General features: G+C 34.3%; 6 non-coding genes across 6 annotated transcripts; all 6 read left to right on the top strand.

The window, feature by feature from the left end:
* Positions 1-189: 189 nt before the first annotated feature.
* On the top strand, positions 190-269 carry TRNAL-UAG. Its single transcript has one exon. It is a non-coding gene; the product is annotated as a tRNA-Leu (tRNA).
* Positions 270-702: 433 nt separating this feature from the next.
* Positions 703-782, top strand: TRNAL-UAG. The gene has a single exon. It is a non-coding gene; the product is annotated as a tRNA-Leu (tRNA).
* A 944-nt stretch (positions 783-1,726) lies between these two features.
* Positions 1,727-1,805, top strand: TRNAL-UAG. Its single transcript has one exon. It is a non-coding gene; the product is annotated as a tRNA-Leu (tRNA).
* Positions 1,806-2,240: 435 nt separating this feature from the next.
* Positions 2,241-2,320, top strand: TRNAL-UAG. The gene has a single exon. It is a non-coding gene; the product is annotated as a tRNA-Leu (tRNA).
* A 949-nt stretch (positions 2,321-3,269) lies between these two features.
* Positions 3,270-3,349, top strand: TRNAL-UAG. The gene has a single exon. It is a non-coding gene; the product is annotated as a tRNA-Leu (tRNA).
* Positions 3,350-4,293: 944 nt separating this feature from the next.
* Positions 4,294-4,373, top strand: TRNAL-UAG. Its single transcript has one exon. It is a non-coding gene; the product is annotated as a tRNA-Leu (tRNA).
* Positions 4,374-8,234: the final 3,861 nt, after the last annotated feature.

An 8,234-nucleotide genomic window follows, 5' to 3' on the forward strand; every position in this document is an offset into this window, starting at 1 on the left:
TGATGACGACATTGCACCCGTGCACTCCCTATTCACTGCTAAGATATCATTTAAACCACACAAGAGATCAGATGTCAGCAAAACTGCACTAAAAAGATCATGTGCATTGGATTTTACCAAGAGGGGTGTTGGTTAGAATCAGACAGGTATTCTTCAAGAAAATATAAATTCTATTTTTATTGATGTATAGACGGTTTGGCCGAGTGGTCTAAGGCGCCAGATTTAGGCTCTGGTCCGAAAGGGCGTGGGTTCAAATCCCACAGCCGTCAAGAGATGTTTAAAATATCCCTACGCTCTCCATTGTATTTCACTTTTCCATGAAAAACAATTACTTAAACAGCAAATACGAAAATTAGTAGAAAAAAGGTTAGTCAGTCATTAATGTTTATTTCTTTTTTTTTTTTTAACAGAATTGATGGTAAATATAATATATTGTAACTTCTAAAAGAATTGGATTTAACTTATCTTTTGTGTTAATGTCTATTTGCATACTATATGCCGTATACCCCAATCACCTGATGACGACATTGCACCCGTGCACTCCCTATTCACTGCTAAGATATCATTTAAACCACACAGAGATCAGATGTCAGCAAACCTGCACTAAAAAGATCATGTGCATTGGATTTTACCAAGAGGGTGTTGGTTAGAATCGAACAGGTTTTCTTCAAGAAAATATAAATTCTATTTTATTGATGTATAGACGGTTTGGCCGAGTGGTCTAAGGCGCCAGATTTAGGCTCTGGTCCGAAAGGGCGTGGGTTCAAATCCCACAGCCGTTAAGAGATGTTTAAAAATATCCCTACGCTCTCCATTGTATTTCACTTTTCCATGAAAAAAATTACTTAAACAGCAAAATACGAAAATTAGTAGAAAAAAGGTTAGTCAGTCATTAATGTTTATTTCTTTTTTTTTTTTAAACAGAATTGATGGTAAATAATAAATATATTGTAACTTCTAAAAGAATTGGATTTAACTTATCTTTTGTGTTAATGTCTATTTGCATACTATATGCCGTACCCCCAATCACCTGATGATGACATTGCACCCGTGCACTCCAATTCACTGCTAAGATATCATTTAAACCACACAAAGAGATCAGATGTCAGCAAACTGCACTAAAAAGATCATGTGCATTGGATTTTACCAAGAGGGTGTTGGTTAGAATCGAACAGATTTTCTTCAAGAAAATATTAATTCTATTTTATTGATATATTGACGGTTTGGCTGAGTGGTCTAAGGCCAGATTTAGGCTCTGGTCTGAAAGGGCGTGGGTTCAAATCCCACAGCCGTCAAGAGATGTTTAAAAATATCCCTACGCTCTCCATTGTATTTCACTTTTCCATGAAAAATTACTTAAACAGCAAAATACGAAAATTAGTAGAAAAAGGTTAGTCAGTCATTAATGTTTATTTCTTTTTTTTTTATCAGAATTGATGGTAAATAATAAATATATTGTAACTTCTAAAAGAATTGGATTTAACTTATCTTTTGTGTTAATGTCTATTTGCATACTATATGCCGTATACCCCAATCACTGATGACGACATTGCACCCGTGCACTCCCTATTCACTGCTAAGATATCATTTAAACCACACAAGAGATCAGATGTCAGCAAACTGCACTAAAAAGATCATGTGCATTGGATTTTACCAAGAGGGTGTTGGTTAGAATCAGAACAGGTATTTCTTCAAGAAAATATAAATTCTATTTTATTGATGTATAGACGGTTTGGCCGAGTGGTCTAAGGCGCCAGATTTAGGCTCTGGTCCGAAAGGGCGTGGTTCAAATCCCACAGCCGTCAAGAGATGTTTAAAAATATCCCTACGCTCTCCATTGTATTTCACTTTTCCATGAAAAACAATTACTTAAACAGCAAAATACGAAAATTAGTAGAAAAAAGGTTAGTCAGTCATTAATGTTTATTTCTTTTTTTTTTAAACAGAATTGATGGTAAATAATAAATATATTGTAACTTCTAAAAGAATTGGATTTAACTTATCTTTTGTGTTAATGTCTATTTGCATACTATATGCCGTACACCCAATCACCTGATGATGACATTGCACCCGTGCACTCCCTATTCACTGCTAAGATATCATTTAAACCACACAAGAGATCAGATGTCAGCAAACCTGCACTAAAAAGATCATGTGCATTGGATTTTACCAAGAGGGTGTTGGTTAGAATCGAACAGATTTTCTTCAAGAAAATATTAATTCTATTTTATTGATATATTGACGGTTTGGCCGAGTGGTCTAAGGCGCCAGATTTAGGCTCTGGTCCGAAAGGGCGTGGGTTCAAATCCCACAGCCGTCAAGAGATGTTTAAAAATATCCCTACGCTCTCCATTGTATTTCACTTTTCATGAAAAACAATTACTTAAACAGCAAAATACGAAAATTAGTAGAAAAAAGGTTAGTCAGTCATTAATGTTTATTTCTTTTTTTTTTAAACCGAATTGATGGTAAATAATAAATATATTGTAACTTCTAAAAGAATTGGATTTAACTTATCTTTTGTGTTAATGTCTATTTGCATACTATATGCCGTACACCCCAATCACCTGATGATGACATTGCACCCGTGCACTCCCAATTCACTGCTAAGATATCATTTAAACTACACAAGAGATCAGATGTCAGCAAACCTGCACTAAAAAGATCATGTGCATTGGATTTTACCAAGAGGGTGTTGGTTAGAATCGAACAGATTTTCTTCAAGAAAATATTAATTCTATTTTATTGATATATTGACGGTTTGGCTGTGTGGTCTAAGACGCCAGATTTAGGCTCTGGTCTGAAAGGGCGTGGGTCCAAATCCCACAGCCGTCAAGAGATGTTTAAAAATATCCCTACGCTCTCCATTGTATTTCACTTTTCCATGAAACAATTACTTTAACAGCAAAATACAAAAATTAGTAGAAAGACGGTTAGTCAGTCATTAATGTTTATTTCCTTTTTTTTTTATCAGAATTGATGGTAAATAATAAATATATTGTAACTTCTAAAAGAATTGGATTTAACTTATCTTTTGTGTTAATGTCTATTTGCATACTATATGCCGTATACCCCAATCACCTGATGACGACATTGCACCCGTGCACTCCCTATTCACTGCTAAGATATCATTTAAACCACACAAGAGATCAGATGTCAGCAAAACTGCACTAAAAAGATCATGTGCATTGGATTTTACCAAAGAGGTGTTGGTTAGAATCAGACAGGTATTCTTCAAGAAAATATAAATTCTATTTTATTGATGTATAGACGGTTTGGCCGAGTGGTCTAAGGCGCCAGATTTAGGCTCTGGTCCGAAAGGGCGTGGGTTCAAATCCCACAGCCGTTAAGAGATGTTTAATAATATCCCTACGCTCTCCATTGTATTTCACTTTTCCATGAAAAACAATTACTTAAACAGCAAAATACGAAAATTAGTAGAAAAAAGGTTAGTCAGTCATTAATGTTTATTTCTTTTTTTTTTTTTTTATCAGAATTGATGGTAAATAATAAATATATTGTAACTTCTAAAAGAATTGGATTTAACTTATCTTTTGTGTTAATGTCTATTTGCATACTATATGCCGTATACCCCAATCACCTGATGACGACATTGCACCCGTGCACTCCTATTCACTGCTAAGATATCAAATAAACCACACAAGAGATCAGATGTCAGCAAACCTGCACTAAAAAGATCATGTGCATTGGATTTTACCAAGAGGGTGTTGGTTAGAATCGAACAGGTTTCTTCAAGAAAATATAAATTCTATTTTATTGATATAATAGACGGTTTGGCTGAGTGGTCTCAGGTGCTAGATTTAGGCTCTGGTCCTAAAGGGCGTGGGTTCAAATCTCAGAGCTATCAAGAGATGTTTAAAAATAACCCTACGGTCTCCATTTTATTTCACTCCATGAAAAACAATTACTTAAACAGCAGAATATGAAAAATTAGTAGAAAAAAGGTCAGTAAGTCATTAATGTTTTTTTTTTTAACAGAATTGATGGTAAATAATAAATATATTGCAAATTCTAAAAGAATTGGATTTAACTTATCTTTGTGTTAACGTCTATTTGCATACTATATGCCGTATACCCCAATCACCTGATGATGATATTGCACCCTTGCACTCCCTATTCACTGCTAAGATATCATTTAAACCACACAAGAGATCAGATGTCAGCAAAACTGCACTAAAAAGATCATGTGCATTGGATTTTACCAAGAGGGTGTTGGTTAAAATCGAACAGGTTTTCTTCAAGAAAACATAAATTCTATTTTATTGATATATAGATGGTTTGGCCGAGTGGTCTAAGGCGCCAGATTTAGGCTATGGTCCGAAAGGGCGTGGGTTCAAATCCCACAGCCGTCAAGAGATGTTTAAAAATATCCCTACGCTCTCCATTGTATTTTACTTTTCCATGAAAAACAATTACTTTAACAGAAAAATACGAAAATTAGTAGAAAGACGGTTAGTCAGTCATTAATGTTTATTTCCTTTTTTTTTTATTATCAGAATTGATGGTAAATAATAAATATATTGTAACTTCTAAAAGAATTGGATTTAACTTATCTTTTTGTGTTAATGTCTATTTGCATACTATATGCCGTACACCCCAATCACCTGATGATGACATTGCACCCGTGCACTCCCTATTCACTGCTAAGATATCATTTAAACCACACAAGAGATCAGATGTCAGCAAAAACTGCACTAAAAAGATCATGTGCATTGGATTTTACCAAGAGGGTGTTGGTTAGAATCAGACAGTATTCTTCAAGAAAATATAAATTCTATTTTATTGATGTATTGATGGGTTTGGCCGAGTGGTCTAAGGCTCCCGATTTAGGCTCTGGTCCGAAAGGGCGTGGGTTCGAATCCCACAGCCGTTAAGAGATGTTTAAAAATATCCCTACGCTCTCCATTGTATTTCACTTTTCCATGAAAAACAATTACTTAAACAGCAAAATACGAATATTAGTAGAAAAAAGGTTAGTCAGTCATTAATGTTTTTTTTTATTAATATATAGACGGTTTGGCTGAGTGGTCTCAGGTGCCAGATTTAGGCTCTGGTCCTAAAGGGCGTGGGTTCAAATCTCACAGCTATCAAGAGATGTTTAAAAATAACCCTACGCTCTCCATTTTATTTCACTCCATGAAAAACAATTACTTAAACAGCAAAATACGAAAATTAGTAGAAAAAAGGTTAGTAAGTCATTAATGTTTTTTTTTTTTTTTAACAGAATTGATGGTAAATAATAAATATATTGCAAATTCTAAAAGAATTGGATTTAACTTATCTTTTGTGTTAACGTCTATATGCATACTATATGCCGTTTACCCCAATCACCTGACGATGATATTGCACCCCTTGCACTCCCTATTCACTGCTAAGATATCATTTAAACCACACAAGAGATCAGATGTCAGCAAAACTGCACTAAAAAGATCATGTGCATTGGATTTTACAAGAGGGTGTTGGTTAAAATCGAACAGGTTTTCTTCAAGAAAACATAAATTCTATTTTATTGATATATAGAATGGTTTGGCCGAGTGGTCTAAGGCGCCAGATTTAGGCTATGGTCCGAAAGGGCGTGGGTTCAAATCCACAGCCGTCAAGAGATGTTTAAAAATATCCCTACGCTCTCCATTGTATTTTACTTTTCCATGAAACAATTACTTTAACAGCAAAATACGAAAATTAGTAGAAAGACGGTTAGTCAGTCATTAATGTTTATTTCCTTTTTTTTTTTATTATCAGAATTGATGGTAAATAATAAATATATTGTAACTTCTAAAAGAATTGGATTTAACTTATCTTTTGTGTTAATGTCTATTTGCATACTATATGCCGTACACCCCAATCACCTGATGATGACATTGCACCCGTGCACTCCCTATTCACTGCTAAGATATCATTTAAACCACACAAGAGATCAGATGTCAGCAAAACTGCACTAAAAAGATCATGTGCATTGGATTTTACCAAGAGGGTGTTGGTTAGAATCAGACAGGTATTCTTCAAGAAAATATAAATTCTATTTTATTGATGTATAGACGGTTTGGCCGAGTGGTCTAAGGCTCCGATTTAGGCTCTGGTCCGAAAGGCGTGGGTTTGAATCCCACAGCCGTTAAGAGATGTTTAAAAATATCCCTACGCTCTCCATTGTATTTCACTTTTCCATGAAAAACAATTACTTACACAGCAAAATACGAAAATTAGTAGAAAAAAGGTTAGTCAGTCATTAATGTTTTTTTATTAATATATAGACGGTTTGGCTGAGTGGTCTCAAGATTTAGGCTCTGGTCCTAAGGGCGTGGGTTCAAATCTCACAGCTATCAAGAGATGTTTAAAATAACCCTACGCTCTCCATTTTATTTCACTCCATGAAAAACAATTACTTAAACAGCAAAATACGAAAATTAGTAGAAAAAAGGTTAGTAAGTCATTAATGTTTTTTTTTTTTTAACAGAATTGATGGTAAATAATAAATATATTGCAAATTCTAAATGAATTGGATTTAACTTATCTTTTGTGTTAACGTCTATATGCATACTATATGCCGTTTACCCCAATCACCTGACGATGATATTGCACCCTTGCACTCCCTATTCACTGCTAAGATATCATTTAAACCACACAAGAGATCAGATGTCAGCAAAACTGCACTAAAAAGATCATGTGCATTGGATTTTACCAAGAGGGTGTTGGTTAAAATCGAACAGGTTTTCTTCAAGAAAACATAAATTCTATTTATTGATATGTAGACTGTTTGGCCGAGTGGTATCAGGTGCCAGATTTAGGCTCTGGTCCAAAAGGCGTGGGTTCAAATCCCACAACTGTCAAGAGATGTTTAAAATATCCCTACGCTCTCCATGATAAACAATTACTTAAACAGCAAAATACGAAAATTAGTAGAAAAAAGGTTAGTAAGTCATTAATGTTTTTTTTTTTTTAACAGAATTGATGGTAAATAATAAATATATTGCAAATTCTAAAAGAATTGGATTTAACTTATTTTTGTGTTAACGTCTATTTGCATACTATATAATAATCAATTCTAAAGAATTGTATTTAACTTATCTTTTGTGTGTCTATTTGCATACTATATGCCGTATACCCCAATCACCTGATGATGATATTGCACCTTGCACTCCTATTCACTGCTAAGATATCATTTAAACCACACAGAGATCAGATGTCAGCAAAACTGCACTAAAAAGATCATGTGCATTGGATTTTACCAAGAGGGTGTTGGTTAAATCGAACAGGTTTTCTTCAAGAAAACATAAATTCTATTTTATTGATATATAGATGGTTTGGCCGAGTGGTCTAAGGCGCCAGGTTTAGGCTATGGTCGAAAGGGCGTGGTTTCAAATCCACAGCCGTCAAGAGATGTTTAAAATATCCCTACGCTCTCCATTGTATTTTACTTTTCCATGAAAAAATTACTTTAACAGCAAAATACGAAAATTAGTAGAAAAGACGGTTAGTCAGTCATTAATGTTTATTTCCTTTTTTTTTTATTATCAGAATTGATGGTAATAATAAATATATTGTAACTTCTAAAAGAATTGGATTTAACTTATCTTTTGTGTTAATGTCTATTTGCATACTATATGCCGTAACCCCAATCACCTGATGATGACATTGCACGTGCACTCCCTATTCACTGCTAAGATATCATTTAAACCACACAAGAGATCAGATGTCAGCAAAACACTAAAAAGATCATGTGCATTGGATTTTACCAAGAGGGTGTTGGTTAGAATCAGACAGGTTTCTTCAAGAAAATATAAATTCTATTTTATTGATGTATAGACGGTTTGGTCGAGTGGTCTAAGGCTCCGATTTAGGCTCTGGTCCGAAAGGGCGTGGGTTCGAATCCACAGCCGTTATGATATGTTTAAAATATCCCTACGCTCTCCATTGTATTTCACTTTTCCATGAAAAACAATTACTTAAACAGCAAAATACGAAATTAGTAGAAAAAGGTTAGTCAGTCATTAATGTTTTTTTTTATTAATATATAGATGGTTTGCTGAGTGGTCTCAGGTGCAGATTTAGGCTCTGGTCCTAATGGGCGTGGGTTCAAATTCACAGCTAAAGAGATGTTAAAAATACCCTACGCTCTCCATTTTATTTCACTCCATGAAAAACAATTATTAAACAGCAAAATACGAAAATTAGTAGAAAAAGGTTAGTAAATCATTAATGTTTTTTTTTTTTTT

Source organism: Ipomoea nil, unplaced genomic scaffold (assembly GCF_001879475.1).
Source record: "Ipomoea nil cultivar Tokyo-kokei standard unplaced genomic scaffold, Asagao_1.1 scaffold2334, whole genome shotgun sequence".
NCBI lineage: Eukaryota > Viridiplantae > Streptophyta > Magnoliopsida > Solanales > Convolvulaceae > Ipomoea > Ipomoea nil.